This window comes from Aotus nancymaae, unplaced genomic scaffold (assembly GCF_030222135.1).
Source record: "Aotus nancymaae isolate 86718 unplaced genomic scaffold, 86718_ANA_hifiasm-v0.15.2.pri h1tg000064l_1, whole genome shotgun sequence".
Taxonomy (NCBI): domain Eukaryota; kingdom Metazoa; phylum Chordata; class Mammalia; order Primates; family Aotidae; genus Aotus; species Aotus nancymaae.
The window spans coordinates 30,861,970-30,888,555 of NW_026988479.1; positions in this window are offsets into that span (position 1 = coordinate 30,861,970).

Here is a 26,586-nt window from a genome sequence, read left to right on the forward strand (position 1 = left end):
CAGTGCACTCTGAAAGACAAGGCAGAGCAGGCTGCTCAAAAGAGAATTAGCAAACAGCCTCGAGAATTCTCTGTTTCAGGTTTTTATGGTGTCAGACTCTTTAGGTTCCTGTGTCTGTCTGAAGTCTCTACCTTTGTCTAGTTTCTAGCATCTGTCTTAAGTCTCTGCCATGTCCCCACCTAGTTTCCATCCCTGTTGTTAGGACTTTTCCTTCCTGCCCCTTGATGATGTGTATGTGTGGGTCCAGTGATCAATAGGAATCCTCCCTAATGTAGGCAATGCTCATTATCACCACCGCAGGAATGTCATATAGCAGTTAAATCTGTATTTATTGTGCCTGCATATCTGTTAGGAATTTCCTCTTTGCCCTTCTTCACATTTTATCAGGATGTGGCTAGCCACATTCTGACAGGTTAACTGCAGAGTCAGCAATTACTGGGTGCCTTAAGGGTGCTTGGGGGCATTCCTTTCTGCACAGGCATTTTTCCGTCCTCTCTGCTCATATCCAGAATGCATTTTTCAGGTGCTCTCTGGGATGTGAGATTTTCCGGAGCTTCCTCCTCCAGGGGCTCCCCTTCCTGCTCATGTCTGGCCAGCTGCCTACTCTAACAGTATGATATTATTTATGTTATGATAACATTTTGAATTTTGATAAAAACAACATTACTTTTCTGGTTTTTATATATAAGATAACACAACATACTCTAAGATAAATTTGAAAGGAAAGAAATGTAAACAAAATGTAAGGTGGTGTGTGATATTTGTTAATGGAGTGGGAGGCCAGGAGGACAGAATAGGAATAGAACATAGTAAGTGGAGTTCAGGGATGGCTTGACTTTCAGAAGCAGAGGGTTTAGGAATCCAGTTGCCCTTTAACTGTGGAAGTGAGGTTTCTGGAATTGATTGGCTTTCAGAAGGAGGGACTGTCACCAATTAGCTGGTTTTGGAAACTCGTATACTCATACAAAGCTGTCATTGATCAATTTGTGTAGGTTTAAAACCAGTTTTTTGGTTTTATCATCTTGTGATGATAGCTGCAGAACAATCAGTCTTGTTTTTGGAGGATAGGGACCTTTTATTCTCACTATGAAGTCAGTCTTATTATTTCCACTTTAAAGATGAAATGGTGAGCTACCTTGCTCAAGAGTTGCTAGCTACAAATTGGTAGAGCTAGGATTTGAACCTCGAAATCTTGGCTCCACAGTTCTCTGTCACCATTAGGTAGCTATAGTTGAGTTAGTGCTTATCATATTCTATGCTATAAGATTATGATAAGATAATACTTATGGGAAGTCTTAGAGTTCTTTTTCTAGCTCCTGGTGATCCTCCCACTTGTCTGTCTTGGCCAAATGGCACCAGTTGTGCAAACAGAAACCTGAGAGTATCCTTGACATTTCTCAAGATTTCACCCTATCTCTTCTAGTCAACCAGAGTCCTAAATCCCTAGACAATTTCATAGCCTGACCATTTATCTCTATCTGCACACTGCTGCCAGAATAACATTTCTGAAAAAGCAAATCTGAACCTGTCACTTTTGACCACCTTAAAATTATTCTGCTATGTTCAATTAGCCTTAGAGTAAGAATCAAACCCTTTCTCTATCTCTCCATCTTACCTTACACTACTCTCCATCTCTGACCGGGGCTGCTGACCTTTGTTTTTTTTCTTCTTTCATTTTTTTGGTTTCTTCTTGCCACAAGACCTTCCCTTGTACTGTTTGATTTGAAGTTCAAACCACTAGACTATGCTACCAACTACCCTTCTTGTTATGGTCATCTACAAACCCCTAGGTCATGTAGCCTCCTAAATTCTTAAAGACTTTTGCTTCTGAGTGACCCTCTCTCTTTCCTTAAAACTACTCTGACCGCATTTCTTGATGACTGAAATCTCTATATAGAGAATTTACCTAATATCCTGATCAGTTTCTTGAACTCTCCTTCAGTGATCTTGTTCTCTATTCTACCTAATCAGACTACTATCCTGGACATACCTGGGGCATATGGTTCTTGAATTTCAGCACACATCAGAATCACCTGGAAATCTTTTTAAAACACGAAGTGCTGAGCCCCACTCCTAGAGTTCTCACTCAGTAAATCTGGGTTGGGGTCAGAGTTTTGATTTACATTACAACCTTGCTCCAAAACAGGGAAATAGATTTTCAGTACATTTTGAGGCTCTGTTTGGAATGCTCTGATACAACATGGAGTCCAGTTCACATATATTAAATTCATTTGGGGGAAATCACAAAGAGACTGAAAGTCATTCTCCATCGTGGCCCAAGCTGTTGAAGATCAAGAGGCACATGTGACCATCCATTGAGAAAGATGTGTTATCCTTCCTGAGACCTCATGAATGAACAGAGAAAAGAAATAGTAGTTCTAAAGAAAAGTTCTGTTTTAAAAGATCTGTGAATCATAGAGACGACTTGTGATCAAACTGGTCCTCACAATGGCAAAAGTCTCTGGGGCAGTAATAGGAGAGTAAGGAGCTATGGGAATTTTTTATCAAACATTTGTGAATGATTTTCCCAGGTAGTGCTAGGAGTTAATAATGAGAACTGTGGTTTATTAGAACTCTACTATGGGACAAACACTGTTTTAGGATGCAGGTAGACATAATAACATGTGCGGAGTACTTACATAATATCAAGCAATTAATGATTCAAATAAGTGATAGATGTTACTGTCATTATTGTTAATATTACTATTACATTTAATGTTAGCCCTTATTACTCCTTAAGAGGTGATTATTATTGACATTTTATAGAGGGGTGAACTAAGATTAGATTCTGGGACCACACTGTTTCCAAGTATAAAGGCCTGGAGCTGTATCAAATTCTAAAACACATGAAAGTTACCCTTTCCTTCATGCTATTTACTCCTTTGCAATGGAAGAGGAGCTTTGCATCAAGGTATAACTCTTAGTTTTTCTGAAGAACTGTCAGATCACTTCTCTAGCATATGATTATGCAGTGGATTAAGTTTTGAACTTAGAGCAGAAACACATGTTTATCCTTGTCAAGCATTTATTGTTATTGGCCCTATCATCGTGTCTATTTACATGTATTTGAAACTCAAGAATTTCATTCAGTGTATTATACTTGTGACGTGCACATATTTGACAAGCATGACTGACTTCAGATGTTTTCCTAGTTTTTGATTAAAATATATTTAAAGGGGGCAGCCAAAAAAGGGAAGGCAGCAGGTGGAGCCTTATGGCAGACTGTGAGAGATTCCTTCATTCTTCAGTCTCTTCAATTTCATATAATTCATGAATGGAAGTTCCTTGTCATGGGTCAGCTTGGTGTACATTTACTATCCTAATCTTACTGTAATCCCACATTTTTCCTGTTTCATTCATTCATTTATCAATAAATATTTTGGCAGACTCTTTACCAAAACTTACATATTCTGCAATTAGGGAATTTTATCTATCTGCAAGACTCATAAGCTTATTTAAAATTCAGCTGATTTTAAATCAAGTTTTAAAGCAAATATGCTTTGCCTTTGTTGAAGCCATAATGACTTAGTTGTCATCGCTTTCTTTATGAATCATTCTTGTTATTTGTCTGAGAAAAGTAATACATCCTTTTTTTTTTTTCATTTAAAGCCTCTAAAACAATTTCAACTTTTAAACTAACTTTTAGTTTAAAGGTTTAGTTTTTATCTGGAGAGGCAAAGAGTCTTAGAAGCCTATAAAACAAGATATGAAGCAAACCTTCACTGTTACCTTTAGCATCTGGGCACCTGTAACAAGTTTGTGTGATCAAATGCCTTCAAAATGAATGCACAGATGTGCTGCAAATAGAAAAGATATTTTTACACAATTTAGATAAATAATAGTTTTGGCGTGGGTGGATTGTTCTAGGAATGTACAGAAAGTTAATGCATTATTCATTCCTTTGCATCTTGTCCTTCCATAGGGGAGAGAGTTTGTTTAAACAGAGACCAGAGCCTGCATATTCCATATATAATTTCCCCTTATCTCATAGATAGTCAAAGGGAACCACCCTGGAGAGATTCATGAAAGGATGCATTTAATTTGGGAAGAAAATAATAACCTGTATTTGTCCCTTTTAATTAGTATATGAAGAACCAGATATCTCTAAGGGTCCTCTTTCTAGTCTATATTTATAGAACAGCATCTTAAAATGGTAGTTTCCCAGAGGAATAAGAATGTCTAAAACATGCCATACTTTATATCATAAAATAGATTTTTTAAACATACATTACACTTACTAATGTTTGAATAGTTAGGGATCTTTCTCTGTAGAGTAGCAAACACTGAGGGGCTCTAAGGGCTAATTTTGTCTCTTGGCCAAAGTTACTTGGGAGTCCTCAAGTGTACATATGTGTAGGTGTGTTTTAATTCATCCCAGTTGCCATTTACTGGTTCATAACAGCCCTCACACCCGCAACCTGTTGTATTCATGTACTTTCTCTGAATGGCCTCTGCAAGCATTTGGATTGGTGACTCCTAGGGCAAAAGAAAGATGGGTGGTCTTGGGGGATGGTGTAAGAAATTTTGATGAGATAATGCTTCCTCTCTGGAATTGCTACAAAACCCCTTTTGTACTTAGAATTTATCATTTTTGTTGTTGTTTTAAACAAAAAGTGATTCTTTGACTATTTTGTATCTGCTTAACACCTATGTGTATAAATAGAACTACCAAATATTTTGGTGGACTGTGCACACAATTGAGTAATGAATGGATGCATTTTCGAGTATGATGATAAGAGACTATTAAGGAGCATAGTTTCAGGAACATGAGTGGTAGAAGTATTGGCTATCAGGAGTTTTACATTTTTGAGTTTGACAAGTTATCAATAGATATGGATATACATGTTTTTATACTTCTTGATCTGTATACATAAGCATTCAGATGACCTGTGTCTCAAAGTTACCATGCAACTTTAACTCTGAAATGATTGTGTGTGTTTGTGGCACCAATATTTTTCTTTTTTGAGACAGGCGTTCACTCTGTTGCAGAGGTTGGTGTGCAGTGGTGCAATCACAGCTCACTACAGCCTCGATGTCCCTAGGCTCAGGTGATCCTCTCAGTTCAGCCTCCCCAGTCCTGGGAGTATAGGCATGTACCACCACACCAGGCTAATTTTTCTACATTTTTGGTAGAGATGGGTTTTTGCCATGTTGCCTAGGCTAGTCTCAAACTCCTGGGTTCAAACAACCCCTCCTAAAATGCTGGGATTTTAGGCATGAGCCACCATACTCAGCCTGTGGCATAGATTTTATATCAAGGATTTTTGTTGTTGTTTGTTTTTTAAAAAAAGAAAAGCATGTTCTTTTGCTCAAACAGGAACCAAGGTTCTGCTCTTTTTCATAGTTACATTTTTAACTCATGTGGTGCCATTTTTAAAGGCATTACTAATTTCATGGAGTAGTCTGATCAAAGGCAGGCTGAGATAGTACAAAGTGCTTTGAAGTCAAACTGTAGCCCACTGTGTAAACTTTGTGACCTGGGACAAATCACATGACTTCTCTGAGACTGTTTTCTATATGTTAAACATGACCAGTAACGTTTTCTACTGGGATTTTATGATTAAATGAGATAACATAAGCAATGTCTAAAATAAAAAAGCAAGTTATGATTTATATAATATTGACTAAGCTCTATGTTCCCACTTTCCTCCATCTCATTGCCAATATCTTAGCCAAAATGACCATTTGTGTCTCATTTGAACAAGTGTCATATTCACTTAACTGTCTCTCCCTACTTCCCATTGTCTTGTTCTCTATATGACATGCTGTTAGAGTGATGTATTTAAGAAGCAAACATGATCTGATCCATGCATACTAGAACTCTTCTAAGGCTTTCCATTGCTCTTAGAACATGCTCTAGAAGTTTCTGCATAGTGTGGCTCCTGCTGCCACTCAGCCACCTCAGAGTCATGTTCCCCATAGATCTCACCATTCAAGACATCCATCCACCTTTCCTCTAATTTCTTGCATGTGCCCTGTTTTGCCACACCAGCCCCTTTCCCGTGGGACTCCTCCTTACTCAGTCCACTCTTTCTGCTCAGAGACATTTATTCTGTACCTAGTTGGTTGATACCTATTCTTCCTTTAGATCCTTGAGCTCTCTACTCTTCCATTGCCCTTCCAGCTACTTCCCCATTTTCCTGACCTCTCACTCCCTAGCCAGGTCTGATTCCTCACCCCCATAGGACCATAGTCTTCTACAAAACATTTAGCACAGTTATAATTTATTTATGGTGATTTAATCAGTATTTGTCTTATTTGCTAGAATAAAAACACCATGATATTAAAGGCTATGTCTGTATTTCTAACACCTAGATGACCTCCATCAATATTTGAATTAACTTTTGAATGTCAGGGACCCCTTAAGCTTTTTACATTGGCCTCTTATAATGACATTGTGAGGTAGATGTTATGATCCCTCTCTTATAGAAGAGAAAAATGAGGTTCAGAGCATTTTAGAAGAGTTTTTCTCAAGATTACACAGCACATAGAGTGTGGTACTATAATTTACATGCAGGTTGCTCTGCATCTAAATCTTGAACCCTTAACCACTGGCCTTTGCTGACTCCTAAAGAGTAGTGAGTGCTCAGGATGTGGTTGCTCTAGTTACAATAAGAAATGGTATCATCTCAACTAGCTCTGTTTCTTTTGTTTGCTTATTATCAAAGTATCTGGACTTCATGGAATTCTTCTGTAGTTCATTGTCAGTCATTTATTGGTACTAAAAAGGGTCTGACACTACGCTATCGCAGGGACACCCATGTTCTGGAGTAAAATGCACAAATATATCTTGCCTTGCAAACACATTTTTTTTTTTTTTTGTCATTGCAATGTGCACAGAGAACCATGAGAACCTACAAGAAAGCCTACCTTATTCTGACCAGGAGTGGGGAGATGATGAGAGGCTTCACAGAGCAGGTAATGTTTGGAGGGGAATGTCTACCATTTCCTAGCAGCCTGTGAGGCTCTCTAAATCAGGAGTCAAGTTTACCTTGTGAACTCCGTTCTCAATCATGTATGGATAGAGTTCCCAGGGGTACGTCTATGTGTAGAGACTCTATTATTCCCTGGACATACATTGACATGCATGTACAATGAAGGAATCACCAGCCCCCAGGTCCTCCTCTCAAGTATGCATGATTTTGACCCACGTTTTTTAACATTTAATGTTTTTTTCAATTGATGTGCTTTTAGGCAGAGTTCCCAAAACATCCACCACTTTGCCATAGTCCCCTGTTATTCCCTATTGTCTTGAACTGCCATGATTCACTTATTGATATTACCTATCTGGCCCCTGTAGCCTTTGAGTTTGCAGACTGTGTATAGAGAGTACCAGGAGAAAATACTCCTTGAAATGAGAAGCCAGCCACATGTTGTGGAAAGAGAACTGGACTATCACTTGGAGTCCTGAGTTTGCTCTTGACCTGACAGGGACCTGTGACCATGACTGCTTTTCTAATCTTCTGTTGCCTGATGTATCTATTAGGAATAGTAATTCCTGCCTTGTCTCTATCATGGGCTTATTGTGTAAACCAAATAAGATAATGGTCATGAGAATATTTTGTAAATGGAGAAATGGTGTCCAAATATAAGGGACTATAATTCAGAGTGAGTTTGACTTCAGACAGTGAGCAGGCAGGCCATGAATAGCCTGCCCTATGATTTCTGACACTTGACCCAGAGGAAAGGACTAATTAAGAGGGCAAGAGTTATGGAGTCATGACACACAGGCAGGCACAAAGGGAGAAAGTCATCTGCTCCCAATCTCCAGCATGGAGAGGTGGGACAAATGAGATAACATTAGTTGCAGCGGAGTCACAGAGAACTGTACAACAGTTACCCAGATAATCACATTATGCTAGTTGCATTGGTTTGCAGCAATATGTTATGGCATCAATGATAAAGTAGAACATTAAACACTCTAGTTTTAAACCACTTAATAGTGTTAAGAAAACGCTGTTCTGTAGTGAATTGTATTTATTTATTTTTCAACAGACAGAAGGGAGGAAATGATTGTCTGGCCTTCACTTATAATTGGAAGTTTATTGATAAGGCATTTTATTTCATAGGGCTTAATTTTATGCACAGTAGCAGTTGCAGACTTGTCTGGTGACGATGTATGCCTTTGTAATTATTTCTAACCTCTGTTTAAAATTCTCCCTTAACTTTCTACATTTGATGCCTTTCCAGATACTTATAGAGTCAGCCCAGTTTTGCAGCCATGAAAGCCAAGGAGGGCCCAAAGAAATGAGTGACCCACACATCAGCCACCTGTCCTCCCCAGGCTGCCACCTCTGAACTGTGATAATAATGTACATTAACCTCTGTCTCTTCAAGTCGAAAGACTGCCAAGATGCTAGAGGCCCGATGGTACATTTTCATAGAATATGGTGCATTTTCTTTGTGATTCACCATGATATGTTATCATAGCTTATGGAGAAATATTATTGACTTTAATTTACTGAAATTGAGTACTCTATGAAACATTGAATCAAGCTGCTTTCTCCTAGCTAGTAAACACATTTATTAAAACAAAAATAATAGTAATTTATTGTGCCCTACCTGGACTGATTCACATAAACCATGAAAATAACATTTTCATAACCTAGGACTCGATGTTTTATTTTATTTCTGTTTGTTTGTACTGCTCTGAGACCTATGCTAGGAGACTAATAGAACCATCAGACCTCTCAAATCTAACATCATGAAACAATTTGTCTTGGAGTCATTTACTCTGTGTAGAAAAACATATTCTTGGCTCTTTGCTGTAAATCAGAATATTATCCAGCATGTTGTCATAGCTGAGGGTTATTTCTCTGGTGCATAGTGATGGGTAAGTTGAAAAGGACTGGTTCTTGGGATTCTTTCTTTTATGGTAAGAATTGAACTGTACTTTTATTTTCCTCATAGATTCCTGGGCATGCCCCTAGGGTAGGCTAGGTCCCTCTGTGTTCTTGTAACCCTGACAATATTTCTGAGAACACACTTACTCTGTTCTGTGTAACTTCTCTTTTACAGGGACCTCTCCTTCTCCAAACTGAATTACTCAGGAGCTGACTCTCAATTTGTTAATGTTTATGGTCCTGTTATGAGCAGGATGTTAGATAAGTAGTGGGCATGCAATTAATCGTGGTTAAATACATGAATGGCTTTTGTCTTTTGTCATTTTCCTCTTCAAAGTAATAAAGAAATCAATAGAAATTCGGTGATTTAAAGTTAGGAATACTTTTATCACCTTGCTGGTATTGGTATCTTGTCATCTGTTAAATTACAAAGTGTGTATATAGTGGATAAGAGTGATAAGGCTCTGGAGCTAGCCAGACATGGGTTCAAGTGTTCCCTCTCTATGCTTATCAGCTGCATGACCTTGTGAACTTAACTGCCAAGTTTTCTGATCTGTAAAAGTGCATAGCATAACAGAAAAAGCTGATCTCACTTCCGTACAGCAGCACTGATCAATCTTTGATCAACATTCAGAAGTGCCAGTGACTTAAGGAACTATTCAGAGATGTTCAGGGGATTATCCTTAGGGTACTGGTTATCCATAAGGCCCAACTTTCAGATGTGAAAGTTAGTTGAAGTCTGGAGGTGGAGAAAGTTTAAACTGTTTCTTTTCTGAGACTTATTTCCTTATTAAAAACAACGACAACAACAACAACAAAAAAAAAAACAAAAAACTTTCTGCCTTGTTGCTGGATGGCAGACTGTTTTTATTCCATAAGTTGATCTTTCTTCCTCTTAACATCACATCCCCCAAATTGTTGATATCTTGGCCAAAAAAAGAGATCTTCTGTGAATGTCACACAAAGCCTGGTTACTTTCAAGGACCATCCCTAGAGTTGTTGTAGGGATTCAGTGAGATTATGTTTACAAAGTGTTCAGTACAGTCCCTAGCACATGGTGAACCATTCAGTAAACATTAGCTGTTGTTTTTATCATTGTTACACAGCCACAGTTGCAATTGCATGTGGCTAGAATTGATATAAAAACATTACTGGTTTCTGAGAAATGCAAGGTGTTTTGCAGGTATGGCTCATGAATGTTAATCACTTCCCTGAGAAGCTGTCCAAGGAATGGCAATCACCTGCACCACAAATAGTGAGTCTAAAAGCTTACACTGAAATCGGCATGAATTGTACACACTGATGTGTGGGTGATGTCAACTACAGCAGTGACATGGGTTTGATATCAAACTACCCCTTCTCAAAGCACCTTAGACTTTGATTTTGTCTCAGTCTCCTGAGATAAATGCTAAGGTTGGGTGTATGTCTGTATCAGGTATTCTCCACGGTAAGCAGTGGGTGATACCAGTCTATCAGCCTTAGACCACAGGCAGGCTGTATGCTGGAAGAGGCTATAGCTGCCGCTTGGCTTGTCACTGGAGCTTCTGCCCTGGTGTTGCATATTCTGTTTCAATTTCTGAGCAGGGTAGTAGCAAACATGCTGGGCTTGGAAACTAGCATTAAATTTAAGTTTCAAGAGATAGGGTTTATAGAATAATAGAAGGCCTAGAGCTGGCAGGGACCTCAAGGCTTAATCTATAATAGCAATGAGCCAGTATTTATTGAATAGGTACTATATGGCAGGCATTTCACTAAGTGATTTTCATATATTCTGACTCATTTAATTCTTGTTATAGCCCTACAAATTAAGCAATATTTTACCCATCTTCACATGCAACAGGTGTAGGCTAAATGCTTTGCATATATAAAACCTCATTTAATCTTTATAACTTTCAGTGGGGGGGGGGTGATATTTTCTTTGGAAATGGAAAGGCAGAGCCTTGGAGAACTCAAATGACTTGTTTAGTCATAAATAGTTACTAAGCGGTAGAGCAGGATGATCAACCCAAGGGTCTCTGATAGCAAAACATAGACACCCAGCTACTGTACTCTCCTGTTTTACCTCTTGCTTATTGTGGTTGAGGCTAAGAACTGAAAGGGACATGCCCCAGGTTTTACAGGATGTTTGGTGGGACTTCTTTAGGATCAGAGTTCCTTTGGTACTCTCAAGCTCTCTGTGTGGACTTGCATGGCTTCCAGGGTTCTTTATAGTCCATGATATGGTTTGGCTGTGTCCCCACCCAAATCTCATCTTGAATTCCCACATGTTGTGGGAGGGACCCCCTGGAAGGTAATTGAATCATGGGGGCAAGTCTTTCCCATGCTGTTCTTGGGATAGTAAATGGTCTCATGAGATTTGATGGTACTGTAAGGGTGAGTTTCCTTGCACAAGCTCTCTCTTTGCCTGCCACCATCCATGTAAGAGGTGACTTGCTCTCCTTGCCTTCTGCCATGATTGTGAGGCTTCCCCAGCCACATGGAACTGTGAGTTCTCCGTTAAACCTCTTTCCTGTGTAAATTGCCCAGTCTCAGGTATGTCTTTGTCAGCAGCGTGAAAACGGACTAATACACTTCTCCCCTGGTGTTGTGAGTCAGTCTCCTTAGTGGATACCTTGAATTGAAGTTCACCATGTTTAGAGCAAGTGAAAAAAGGAAACCAAACAAACCAAACAAACAAAAAATGAAGTTTTTCATGTTTAGTTTTATTCTGAGTTAGGAACAGAGCCAGACTATAACAGCCATGGCAAAGTGATTATCCTGATTGCTGTCAGCTCTGCAGATACATGCTTGTCACTGCCCTCACTAAACTATTGAGAAGGGAAGGATAGTCTCTGTTTCCAAGTTATTGATGATTGAAGTCATCAAAAGTTTTATAGTGTTATATAAGTGAAATTTGCAAAAAGATAATTTGCAAGTGTAGTTTCACATTTCATGTGACCTAGACCGGGGTAGTGGACCAGTACCAGTCCATGGCCTGTTAGGAATTGGGCTGCACAGCAGGAGGTGAGTGATAAACCAGCAAGTATTACCACCTGAGCTCCACCTTCTGTCAGATCAGCAGTGGCATTTCATTCTCATAGGAGCATGAACTATATTGTTAACTGCACATGTGAGGGATCTAGATTGCATGCTCCTTATGAAAATCTAATGCCTGATGATCTAAAGTAGAACAGTTTCATCCCCAAATCACCACCCACCCCAACCCAGCCCACTCCATGGAAAAATTGCCTTCCATGAAATGGGTCCTTAGTGCTAAAAGGTTGGGGACCACTGGCCTAGACTGATTGACTGTGGCTTTTTTTCTTCTTTATGGATATAACAATTCTGGAAGGCTAATCACCTTCTATTTTAAGCCTTTCTTGTCTTCAGGGAAGTTGGTGGTCAGTTTACCATGATATTTAGTCATGAGGTTGGTGTATCATTCTGTGATTAAAAAGATTTTTAAGATTTTTTTCTTTTTAGAGGCAAGATCATGCCATATTACCCAGGCTGGTCTCCAATTCCTGGGCTCAAGTGATCCTCCTGCCTTAGCCTCCCAAAGCACTAGGATTATAGCCTTGAGCCACCACACCTAGCCCAACTTTTCAAGATTTGATGAAGCTTCCGATTTGTTTCAAACACTGTTGTAATAAATTTGCACTGTATTTAGACATTAGCCTTGGTTGAGCAAATGTTTTCAGTGTCATAGCTAAGGGGCTAAAATTAATATTTCAGTTATGTAAAATGTAGAACATTACAGTGTTACAAGTGAATTTCACGCACCATTCCCTTCTCTCTCTCATCTTTTTTGTCTCTATTGCTTATTCATTGCATTCCTATCTTTATTTTCTCTTCTTCTTTCTGAAATGTAACACTCTACATAGGTGATATTGATGCAGAGTAACCATTTATATTTATTAATTATTTAAGACTTTTTTGAAAAGATGTTTCTGGGGTTACAAGCAATGATACTGTGCTTGAAATCCCAGAAACATCTTTAAACACTCTGCTGCACAGGACTTGTGTACAAGACAGCACATGGGCAAGTACACAGCCTCTTCTTTGAATCCTTAAGTCAGCAGTATGCATATTTCACTGAAAAGAGTAATCGTGATAAGATGTTCACCGACAGGAAGTAAATGACCAAATTTATTATTGATTAATAAAGTGCTACATTTTGAGACATTTTTCCTATCTTTTCTTCTTCTGCATCCAGTGGACAGGTCATCTTGTTGCAACTCGTAGCTCTGTGTTGACCTCCAAATCTTAGTTACTATCACTTTCTTCTCAGCTGTTATCGAATTCATTAGGTTGAACAGCTTCTGAGCCATTAGCTCTGGTGCCAGGATGCAAGAGAAATTTTCTACGAAGTACTCATGTCACATTTCTGCCCATACATTTCATCAGGTTAGCTTATGTCAAAGCAACTTCCAGGAACAGATCCACAAGCAGATTTTATTATCTTTACTATCATCATAATCTTTTTTGAGCTGTTTATCTCACCATTGTTATCATCACCCTCACCATCACCCTCTCCATCACTCTATTCATCATCCTTTCCATCATCCTCACCATCACTGTCTCCATCATCATCATTTCCATTACCCTCTCCATCATTCTCACCATCATGCTCTCTGTCACCCTCTCCATCACCCTTTCCATCCTCCTCACCATTGCCCTCTCCATCATCATCTCCATCACCATCTCCATCACCTTCTCCATCATCCTCTCCATCACCCTCTCCATCACCCTCATTGTTGTCCTCACCCACCATCGTTGTTATGTCTGCCAATTTTTGAGCCCTTAGTAGATGCCAAAAAAGTGTGCTAAGTACATTTCCTACTTCATGCTATTCTGTAAGGTAAATATTATTATCTCTTCTTTACAAATATATACTTGAAACTCAAGAAAATAGTTATTTTTTAAAAGTCCCGGCAGCCACTAAGTGGCTGCACTGGAATGAGATGTTGCTTCTGTTTGATTCTGAAGCCCATGCTATGTGTCATTATACAATTATACTATTTGTTCTTTTTCTGACTACTCCCACCCACCCTTTCCCAGGCTGGTTGAGGAGGGATAAAACAGATACAAGACCTGACAGCTGTGAATGAATGCTGGCCAGCTTGAGCATGTGATGTCAGACAGATAACAACTGGAATTTCGGTTTTCTGTCTGAAAAAAAAAGACATCTGAATGAAATTATGCTTAATGCATCTTACAATCAAAATTTATATGATTCTCAGAACTCTCTGCTAACCACCTTGGAAAACAGCAATAGCATCTTTGACTTTTTCTAAAATTGCTCCCCAATAATGATAACTACGACATCTTTCTTGCTTTATAGTTTGCAGTGTACCTTTGCATATTTTAATAATAATAGCAATAGCAATAGCTGTCACCTATTTAGCACTTCCTATGTGCCAGGCACTCATTTAACCTTCATGGCAGCTCTAAAGGTTTGTTCTTAACCACAAGCTTGTGTGGGACCTAGTGCATATATTAATGCTCCTAATCTACATGTAATGTAAGTGATTCATCCAGGGTCACCCAGGGTGCAGGGTCACCCAGTAGCTGGCCCAGCTGGGACTCTGACCTAGTTTTTTCAATCTAGAACTGTTTCCATTAAACAAGCTTGCCTCTCCAGTAGTGTCCTATTTCACTTTACTGAAACATACCTGTGTATCATAATACAATTCACTGTGGTATGGCAGTTCTTCTAATACTTAGTTCCTTATTTCTTGTGTTTCCAAACTAACAATAGCAACATGTATTACCTAGGAATCAGGAGTACTCTGGGTAGGTTAAGTCAGCTAGCATATAGTCAGGGACACATCAAAGGGGAATGGACATTATTTCTATGGGGTGTCTTCTTTCCCCACTCCTGAACTGGCATTCTAGCCTTGGATCACTGCTACTGAAAAGATAATATGCTTAGGGCAGAAGTCTTTTAATGATGCTTGACTTTTATTCCAAGGTAGTACAGTTGTTTCTTTTGTTTTAATTTAATTCTTCAATTGAACTCTCTTGTTATTGGGATTAAAACCATTGTAACTTGCCCCAGTTTTTGATCATCTTGCTCTTTGAAGACATGATAGGACTGAATTTTCTAGTTTCAGGGATAAAGGAATTATAATGAAATCTGATGTCTCAGAAAAGTGATTCTTAACCAGAGAGGCTGACCTCTTAGAAGACATGTTATCTGAATTTGGGAAACAGAAGGTGAGAGGGCAGAGGGGCTACCAATTGAAAAATAAAGCATATTCAGTATTCTAAAATAATATTATAATAGTAATGGAAAGTAATGAATATTATTCTGTTAACTAAGTTGGAGAGAGTCAAGCTTTATAAAAATCTCCTTTATTAGTAGGGCGTAAGAGTTAAATGCTCCCAACAAGTTGGGTATTCCTCTCTCAAGATCAGAGTTTAAGAATGTCTGATGGGATGGGCTACATTCAAGAGAAAAATATAGGGATGTTCTCAGACACATCATTTGTAATAGCAAAAGCAAACAGAACTAGAAAAAACTAAAGCACCATCAAAAAGCTTGTGGCTGCATAAAGGTATTATATCATAGAATGGGGTATTATTGAACCATTGGTGTGAATGAACATATGTGTTGATATTGGAATTTCTCCAACATACATTTTAAGCTGAAACAACAACAATGTGAAGAACACAATAAATAGTATGATTCTTTAGATGTAAAAAACAATGACTCCCCTCCAAACCCTGTAAGAACTGTAAACATCTCTCATTCTCTCCCCCCTTCAATTATACCCCTCTCCCTCTCTCTCTCCTCTCTCTCTTTTTCTCCTGTGCTATACATGTAGACAGACTTTTTTCTTCTTTTGGAAGGATAAATAAGAATTCTTTGGAAAGAGAGACTGCAGGGAGAGAAATTTAAACTTCCATTTTGTACCATTTTGCTTTTTGAAAATTGTCAGACTATTCTCTTCTTTATTCAACAAATACTTGTTAAAGGCTACTGTGTGCCAGGCAATATAATACTTTCTGTTAGACTGGGCAGAAACTCTCAGAAAGTTAAATCTAGTGAGGAAACAAACAGTAATAAGAAAATATACAAAAGATAATTCCAGAAAAATCAAAGAGCTAAGAAAAATTAAAACGTTATTAGTTAATGATTAATAGGGGAAGGCCACTTTAGATAGCATAGTAGCTAGTACTCCTTAAATGCTACATAAACAACATCACCACCCACAAAAAACATTGCCAAACATAGTGCCTTTTGACAAGCATTTATTATCAGGCTGAATTCTGCAGGTCAACTGTGGCTCAGATAATTTAGGTTGGGCTTGGCTGACCAGACCTGTTTTGATCTGTGGGTCATCTGTGCTTATAGGTTGCAGGCTGAACTCAGATCTGCTCTGCATTTGTTCATTGTCGGGGCTGAAAGATCAGCAGCTGCTCCAGGAGGCCCTTTTCATGGCAGATCACAAAAGAGATCACAGAGTGCTAAGGAGTCAAGCCAAACTGCTGGAGCCTATTGAAAACCTTTGCTGGCATCATGTTTGCTGATGTCCCATTGGCCAGAGAGGGTCACATGGCCAACCTCAGCATCAGTGGGGTGGTGAATTATACTCCATTCATGGGGACAGTACATGGAAGTGAGTGTTTTCTGCAAAAAATTGACACCATCAGTCTAGGCCTCTCTGATAGTTGAGTTGGGAGCTGAACATTAGCGAGCCAGCCATGCTAAGGCCATGAGAAGATCTGGGGGGAGGCAGAGGAAATCATTCCGGGCAGCAAAAACAGTAAGTACCTAGAATCACTATCTTAATTCTCAACTGCAATTGATTGACTCAACTGGAAATCATTTATTCTTTAAACTTTTCTGTAAAAATAAACTCTAATAAATGTTCTTTTAAAAGAGTAGCATGGGTTAGACATGTCTAAGGTGCCTGTAATCTCAGTAATTTGGGAGGTTGAAATGGGAGGATCACTTGAGGCTGGGAGTTCAAGATCAGCCTGGGAACATAGTGAGCCCCCATCTCTACAAAAAAGTTTAAAAATTAGCATGCATGGTGGCACTAACTTGTTAGTCCAAGCTACTTGGGAGGCTGAGATGGGAGGATCACTTGAGCCCAGGATATCAAGGCTGTAGTAAGCTATTATTGTTTTCATGTATTCCAGCCTGGGCAGTAGGGCAAGATCCTGTCTCTAAAATAAATAAATAATTAATTAATTAATAAGAAACACGAATGAATCTGAAGCCATGTAGGCAATCTAATATAATTTAATATAATCTTCTACAGAGAATAGAAATTATGATCATTAACAGGACACAAAATTGAACTCTTGTTCTGAGACATCAGGATGCAACTGATGCTGCATGCCAAAGGAAGGGCTGGACCATATGCAGTATTTCAAAGTGGATAACTAAAAATCAATTGGATAATCATTAAACCTTCCACTCACATGGAGGAGTAATTTTAAAAAAAAAAAAATCAATGAAAAGATGGTTTTGTAAAGATTTTCTTGAAAATGTTGTACTGGGATTCCCAGTTCCTCCCCACCACCTCAAAAATCTAACAAGAAGGTCTTCGGTGGTACCTCCCAGGGAGAAATTAAAGCTGTGGTTGTCGAGGCTGGACTCACACCTGAGAACACTCAAGCAGCCTGTGAAGGAGAAGGCTGTGCCTGGGCATGACTGCATTCCCTTTTATGGAATCAGAAGTTTATGAGTCCTGGAGACAGATACAGAACTTGTATCTGCTGGCCTTGTGTCATTTGGGTCATTTAAAAGGGATCCTTCCCAAGAAGAGCAGCATGTCAGGGTGAGGGGACTTTGACTGAAAGAGGCTGGGTTATTTCTTAGGAGTAGAAGATGTGAAAGGTAGAAGCCAAGGGGAACTGCAGTGGAGGCACCTAGCAGGGGAAGCCATAACTGTGCTCGTGAGAGAGAGTGTACATTAAATACCTGCTAGTCTCAGGGAACATCCCTCTTACTCTCCAACCTTTCCCATGTATACTAGAACAGCTCACACAGCAGCTACTTGAAGAGGAAGGAAGTAAGCAAAGAAAAAGGTCAAAGCTCACCACACCCCTTCTTCAGTGGCAGCCATCTGTAGCTGGCTGTGGCTGGTGGTGTGTTGGAGGGAGTAAGGGCCCTGGCTTTGGCACAAGAATGGACTATGCGTTTGCCTGCTAGACTAGCTATGGTAATTCCTCAATCAAATCTGATACTGAGTGAGAGTGATGTCAGTGATTAGAAATGCCATTGGACTGCCTGAATTTTTATCTGGGGTACCCTTCTGCTAAATCACAAAGCAGATTTTAGGGGTAGAGATAATCAAAAATAAATTCAATCTCATGATTTTGTTCCTTGAATCTTGTCCAACCTACACATTACAGTAACAATTATTAGAAGATGGCAATTGAATCATTGTGTTAGGGGTTTAATTATAGATATTATCTAATTCACCAGAACTCTGTAAGGTAATTACAATTGTCCCCATTTTGCAGATGAGCAAATTAAAACCAAGGGAGTCTGAGTGATTCTCCAGGGTCACAGAACAGTGCACTTCAAAGCTGGGATTCAAACCAACTCCATTTCACCTGACTCCAGAGTCTGAGCTCTTAGTGGATCTGATTTCTTTCCCTCTGAGTAGTCACTCCAGTGTGTGTGGAAAGTGACCAACCATGCTCTCCCAGGCTCCCTCTCCAATCCCCAGACCAAAGGAGCCCCACTTCTATAGCCAACCCTTGAATGACTGGGTTGTGGTCTGTCCCTATCCAGGTCAATCTCCCAACCTCATTCCTGTTAGTCGTGCATGGCCCCCTGAGCACATGTGAATGCTAACAATGATCTTCCACCACATACATGTGTGACTGAGCAGATGCTTTGGTACCTAACTATCAGCAGCTCCATGGATGTAGGTCAGGCTGCTGCTGTGCTTTCCGTGGGCTCTCATCTCTTGCTGTGATTTTCACCAGAGTGGCTGAGGAGGACACTTCATGGGGCAGCCTGAGGAAGGCATGCCAGTTATCTGTACTTCCCCTGGGGATCCATTCTGCCCATACAAATAGAGAAATCACTGCATCTGCTTCTCATCCAGTGGGGCCCAGATTGGCAGTGGTACCTTGTTAAAATGAAGGACTGTCTTTTGTATTATAGATAATATGAGACAAACTGCATTTCCTGCTTACTGATAATATGCTTTGCTGAAGATAAGGTCCAGGGAGAGTTCTCGTTAGGTTTACCCTGATTTGAATCCTGTTTTTCCAGAACAGCAGTTTTGAAGATTTTTATTAAGGAAAGGGACAGGAGGAGTTGTATTTTTTGTCTGGCAGGGTGTACAGTGGAGCAAGTGTGATTTTGAAAATGACTTGCTAACCAGAATGAGAGTACACATACCTGAAGGCTGTTGACAGAGTATTAAGGCTGTCCTGGTACACTGCATTCACACAGCATCTGTTGTTCTAATTATTAACTTCTGCTAGCTTGTTTCCTACTTTAAAGCAGTCTTACTAAGCCACATGCCCTGTTTCCCAAATGTCAACCATTCAAATTCCATCTTCCCAATGGGTGCTGTTTCTCTGTACCCTTTGTGCTATAATTTGTGTAATACATTTCTTTGACAGATTTTTACTTCTTCTAAGAAATAATGTCTGAAATCATGGGTGTGGTATGTCAGTCATATATGTATCATATATAGAATTGTATAGAGAAAATTTTATACCTGTAAAATGAATATATATTGAAGAATATGGAACCCTGTACCTCTTAAAATCTTCCAAGTTTTCAAAGTGGTACTTTCAGTAGTACTGTTAGATGATTTTCACTGAGTTCCACTTTCAGAGGAGAAAAATAGGTGAGAGGAAAGGTAGAGATGGGTGGAAGGAAATGAAGTTTGTATTAGAAACAGTCTGTATTATTCTCCAGCATATTCCTTACATTTTATGAGATGCAGTGATAATTTGATAGTAATGGTTTTTTCCTTTTTCTTTTTTTTTTTTAGAACTCTTTCCCCCAAATCCTTTCCAGTAGTACTGAAAATAGTTTTGTTGAGTAGTTTCTCATTTATTCACTCATTCCTGCATTCATCCATGCAAGAAATACTTGTTGAGTATCCACTTTGTATTAGATGCTGAGATACAATAATGGAAAAGGAGCTCCCTGCTTTTGAGGAGCTCAGAATCCTGACTAGGAAATGGGTAAACAAATCAGTCGTCACACTCTGGTGGAAAAAATGCTAAATCGAGGTGTGAACCAAAGGCTGTGAGAGTACCCAGGAGTTGGTGATTGACAATCTTGAGGAATGTCAGGCTGTGTTATTCATGGCGCTGGAGCTAAATTAGAAAAAACAAACCAACTCCAGAACCCCTCCTTTCGAATTCTGCCTTTATTTCACAGGAAATCACTTGTCTCCTAGAGGGCCGGGAGAGATGAATGTTGCATCTTTCATTAAGAAGAATCTATTTGACCTTGAAGTGAACCACTTCGAAAATTCCTCTTGATTTACATGTTGTCCTTTTATGAAGAGAGGCCTGCATGGCTCCGTGGAAGGATGCGTCCCTGATGCTCTTTTCAGGTCTCATACATCCTCCTGGATTGCTCGCTGGGAAGGTTTAGTTGATTTTTTGTCATGTGCTTAAAGAGACAACCAAATTGCTGCAACCAAGATATGTATTCAAGGATGTTCATTGCAGTATTGCTTATAATAACAACAACTGAAAATATACTAAATAAACATCAATGGGAGATTGAGTAAATGCATTATAGAACACACCACAGGATAACACCAAACTGTCCTCTAAAAAGAAGAGTAGGATTTGTATATATTAACAAGAAAAATTATTGATAATACATAAAGTAAAAAATGTAAATAAGCAAATTAGAGAACTACATGTATAATATTATATTGTTTGTATAAAAAAATTGAGTTAATACACTCTATGCATACAAAGTATAATGGATTATATTCCAAATTATGAGGAGGCTATTATAGAGAAGTTGGTATGTGAAGTGCTTGAAAGAAAATTTCATATTCTCTTTTAAGCATACACCTGTATTTCATGCATTTTAGATTATTTTTGGGATTACAGGTGTGAGCCACTGCACCTGGCTGGAAAGTTTTTTTTTTTTTTTTTTTGAGACAGAGTTTTGCTCTTGTTGCCCAGGCTGGAGTGCAGTGTCAGTATCTCAGCTCACTGCAACCTCTATCTCCTGGGCTCAAGCATTTCTCCTGCCTCAACCTCCCAGTAGCTGAGATTACAGGCAGGCACCACCATGCCCTGCTATTGTTTATATGTTTAGTAGGGATGGGTTTCACCATGTTGGTCAGGCTGGTCCTGAACTCCTGACCTCAGGTGATCTGCCCATCTTGGCCTCCCAAAGTGCCAGATTACAGGCATGAGTCACCATGCCCTAATGACTCATAATAATCAAAAAAAATCTAAAATTATTTTATGTAAAAATAATTTTAGATTATTTTTGCAAACAGCCAACAACAACAACAAAAAATAAAGGCACATTCAATTGTAGCCATGACCAGAAAAAAAAAAAAAAAAAGGAAAGGAGGCTTGCATAGCAGAGGGAGAACATGCCTGAGGGTACAACTTTGCTTCTAAATGGTTGAATGGTAGCTAGAATGGAACCCATCATCTTCCTTCTCCAACTCGAAATCTTCTCTCTTCCCCCACCCCCCAGTTTTCAACCATGGCATAGTCCTGGAAGACTCTTCTTTCCCTTATTTACTTGCATTCTACATCCAACTAGTTGCAGAATATCTTTCATGCATTGTGATTCTTTCCTTTTTCTTTGTCATTCTGTTTAATATGTTGATCTGGCCTATTGGCATGGCCTTCTTCCCAGTCTACCCATCTATTATACATTTGTACTCATGGCAGAATAATCCTCCTAAAACACACAAGTAGTACTTTTTGTTAGTCCTCAAGATTCTAATTGGTGATGTCGCCTCATCAATTCTGTCCTTTCCTACACCCTACACAAGATTTCTTTCACTCATTAGGCCATGCTTTGTACCTTTTCTCTTTCATTTTTTGTTTATAAGACTTGCTTTTCCATTTTTTTCTACTGAACAAACTCTTTTTTTTTTTTTTTTGGGACGGAGTTTCGCTCTTGTTACCCAGGCTGGAGTGCAATGGCGCAATCTCGGCTCACCGCAACCTCCGCCTCCTGAGTTCAGGCAATTCTCCTGCCTCAACCTCCTGAGTAGCTGGGATTACAGGCATGCGTCACCATGCCCAGCTAATTTTTTGTATTTTTAGTAGAGACGGGGTTTCACCATGTTGACCAGGATGGTCTCGATCTCTTGACCTCGTGATCCACCTGCCTCAGCCTCCCAAAGTGCTGGGATTACAGGCGTGAGCCACCGCGCCCGGCCACAAACTCTTAATGTATGTTACTTTATGTTATAGCTATGGTAGTTGTACTACCCCCCTTTTCTCATGCATTCATTCATAGCGTGACTTCTGGGTACCTGGTATTGTGCTGGGTGCTGAAGATACAGCAGATCACAACACCCCTGTCCCCTCACCAAGCTTAGGTAAAGCCCAAGGAAGCAAGCAAATAATATTTCACAACTTGGGAGAAGCACTGGGGAGAGATCAAACATTACACTAGGAGAATAATAGCAGTGATAGGGTGGGCACAAAAAGGAGGGTGTGGTTAGGAAAAGTCTGGTTGTAGAGTGACATTTAATTTGGAGTTGAAGAGTATAAAGGAGCCAGCCATAGAATATGGAGGTGGAGGGGAGAACATTCCAGGCAGATGGAATATCACATAGGAGTATATGTTCAAAGACCTTGGAGCAAGAAAATGCTTCACTGTATAAGGATCTGAAAGAAGAGTTTGGCTGGGGAAAGATGATTGAAGGGCACAGTGGCAGAAGATGTTAGAAAAGTAGTAGTCTTAAAAGTTAGGACTTAAAAGTCGGGTTATGAATTTGGATTTTATTCAGAGGGCAATGCCATGCTGTGGGAGGGTTTGAAGCAGGGAGGTAAGATTACAAATCCAGCTTTGTCCCTTTCTGCCTTCCCCCCAGCACCTGTCACAACACCCAGCATATAATTGTTTCTCAGTAAGTACTTGTTGTATTATTGAATGCTGTGGCTGTGATTGATTATAGAATTAGCCACATGTCAGCAGGGGATGAATTTAGTCTTCTTTATCAGTTTTTATCCAGCAAGCTAGATAAGTTCATAAAAAGGTAACTTTCTTAGTAATCTCCTATTTTCAGCTCATTCATCACATACTAAATGATGGCTCTGGTTTTTCTTTAAAAAACAGATGTGATCTCTCTTAAGTATTCTGGATATTTGAGCCTTCATTTAAACCCCACTAAGAGATTTTAATTTTTTTCTTTAACAAAAGAAGTTTGAATTTTTGATATCAAAAAAACAAAAAAAAAAAAACAAAAAAACCCCACAGAAGCGATATTGTCATCTGAATCACAAAGCATATGTATTTGTAGTGACTTAAGTGGACCTTGGCAATTTGTAGATGAGGAAAATGAAGCCCAGAGAGCCTAAGTCCCCTGTGTGCAATCATTCACTCTGTAAACACTCGGATTTCCTGGTTCCACCATATCCTGCCATGTTGCAACTCTCATGTTGCTGGGGTGTTTCTCTTCTTTTAGACTTTTTTTTAAGGCATTGTCTTGTTCTGTCACTCAGGCTGCAGTGCAGTGGTGCCATCATAGCTCAGTCCATGCTCAAACTCCTGGGCTTGTGATCCTTCTACCTCAGCCTCCCAAGTAGCTAGGACTATAGGTATGCACCATCATGCCTGGCTAATTTTTTAATTTTTAAATTTTTTTTTTGAGATGGAGTCTTGCTCTGTCACCTGAGCTATAGTGCAGTGGTGTGATCTCTGCTCACTCTAACTTAAGCAGGAGAGGCCATGAACAAATCTCTCGAACACCGAGCTGGGAAGGAAGTGGATTTTTATTCGTCTGGGAGTCTCAGTAGACTCGCATCTCAAGAACGGAGCTCCCTGACAAAGAAAATCCTAGCCCTTTTAAAGGCTTACTATTCTAGAAAGTACCTGTGAGAGGGTTGTGATCGATGAAGTAGGCGTGGGATATGTGACTAGGTGGCGGTTTGAGCAAGACTGAGGGAGAACAATGCTTTCTGGAGGGCGTTTCTCCATATTAGGCCTGCGATCTATAGATAGGAGTGTGATTAAGGGTGGAGGGTTTGATCTTTAACCTCCAAGTCTGGCTGGTGGCACTGGTTTTGTCTCCTCCACTAACCTTGTGCCTTCTATTTTCAACTTTTACTTCTCCTTTTGAAATGCAAGGCTAAGGGGAAGTGGTCTTAGAAGCTTAAGAGGAAGGGGTCTCCTTCCTCACCTCACCCATAACATTAGTGAGAGTTCTTCATCTCATTCTCATTTTCATTTTCCTGATCCTCTAAAGAAACTGATTCATATAATATACTTATGATGTGGTTCCCTGGTTAACTACAGCAGTGATGAATCCTCTAATCATCTGAAGGAACAGGGGGAGCAAACAAGGGAGTAGCAAGCAAACACCTATTATTATTACAACACTTATGATGAGAGTCTTGAATCCTCCCAAGGATGAGAACCAACCTCCAAACAAGGACTCAGGGTTAAATCCGTGCTATGTCTGCACAGGCACGTGTGCCAGTTTGGTCATGTCTCTTATAATATCCTCAACTGCTTGACCCTGGTCGTCTATGTGTAGGCAGCAGTTGATTAGATTGAATTTTCCACAGACTCCTCCTTCAGCTGCTAGCAAATAATCTAAGGCCAACTGGTTCTGATCAATCGTATTTCTCATTTGAGTTTTTTGTCAGGCCAAAATGGACAGAGCTTTGCCCATTTCATTAGTATTTCCAAGACAGCCTGCAACCGGATGATCTGATTGATCCTGTAAATAGAAGTCCAGTATCCCCATGAGCTATCCTCCACCCATGTGGCTGACCCATAATACTTAATAATTATCTCCAGTGGCCACTAATCATCTTTCCATTCACCTATGTTTAGACTTCTTTTCTCCTGGGTGGAGTAGACCAGATATCCTAACAGCTTACCTGTCTTAACAGGTAATAGGAAGAAAAAAAAAAAGGCTTAATGGAGCCTATGACCTGTCCATCATTCAGGCAGTTGTACATATGTTCTGTGTCCACATATCCAGTACATCCCAGCCAGGGCCATTCAGTCTCTCCAACAGCTAGGATGGTTCCAAGCATCCTGCAATTTTGGGAATTTTAGGAGGGAGTTTGTGATTATTAATTCTACTGGGTTACAATGTCCTCAGATGCAGGGGACATTACCCCATGGAATGGTATCCCTCCCTTTTACAAGGCAAATGGGGTCATTTTTATCATGTTTCCAAGTGGCCCAGATGACACATGACCAATAAGTGTATTCACTGCACCAGTAGATTTTCTGGCAGATAAACTTGTGCTCTTTTGCATAACTTTGTTCCCATCTGAGGGAACCACAGCCCCCCTCACTGGAATGATAGGCATTGATGGCTGCACGGTCATCAAACCTTAGGGTGACCTGTTTTGGGCTTCCCTTTCCTCTGTTTTAGCTATTAACTTAGTAGGGCTGTTCTGTCACCCTGTTATGAGTTTAATTTCGAAAATTGTATGCATTGGGCATTCTGATGGATTGTAGCAGACATTGGGTTGTCCATCCCTTGGGTTACACACCTTATACTGAGTACCATTATATAAACAGGTTTTCTTCTGTGTCCCTGTACACTCATAATAACTGTAGAACAAAAGAATGGCAGTAACTTTCCATCCTACCTCAGTAACTGGTGCACACACTGATAGTATTCTCCAAAATCAGTTAATGTCCCTACTGTATAAATCCAAATTTTAAGAAGAATCAGTCCCATGATGAGTTTCCTCATTCTTCGACTGTTTGTGGACCAGCCAGCTTCCCGGATGTGGCTGGAACAAGGCTTATTGTCCTTCTCAAGGTGATTCTGCAGTCGTTTTCTGGATCTGGTTTAATGTCCCAAGTTTCAGCTGCTGCAGGCTTTATACGGCTGTGGTGGATCCAGGCTGGAACTCCCTTTACCTTTATGGCTGTGGGAGTGGTCCTTTCCACCATGGCTTCAGAGGGATTACATTCCAGTCCTTTATCCACATGCAATCACCTGGTGAGAAACAGTGAACTGGGGAGAATAAGCTTACAGGGCATCTTTCATTTACTCAGGTAGAAATATCCTGAGTCATTTTTCCTAGAGCTTGTAACTGTCATCCTAGCTCAATTTCTCCCCACACCTGAGGAGTTCCTGGGAGTGCCCGCAGTCTGGGAGGGGGCCTATGATATAAGACTTCTTAGGAGGAATATCCTGCTTTCTTAAAAGGAGCACATCTAATTTTGAATAACACCAAGGGAAGTGGCTGCACCTACTTTAACCTTGTTTCCTGACACATTTTCTGTAAGCTATTCTTAATGGTCTGGTTCATCTGCTCCACCTTTCCCGAACTCTGTGGTTGGTAGTCAGCGTGCAGCTTCCAAGTGATACCCAATGCTGTTGCCCTTTTCCAGACCAAATCAGCCACACATGCTGGTCCGTTGTCTGAGCTGATGCACAGTGGCAGTCCAGATCTGGGGATGAGATCTCAAAGAAGCACACAGGTTACTTCATGGGCCTTTTCAGTCCTAGTCAGGAAGGCCTCTACCCACCCAGAGTAAGTGCAAACCAGGACGAATGAATACTTAAGTCCTCTACACTTGGGCATTTCAGTGAAATCTACCTGGAGATCTTCAAAGGAAGCTGCTCCATAAGCT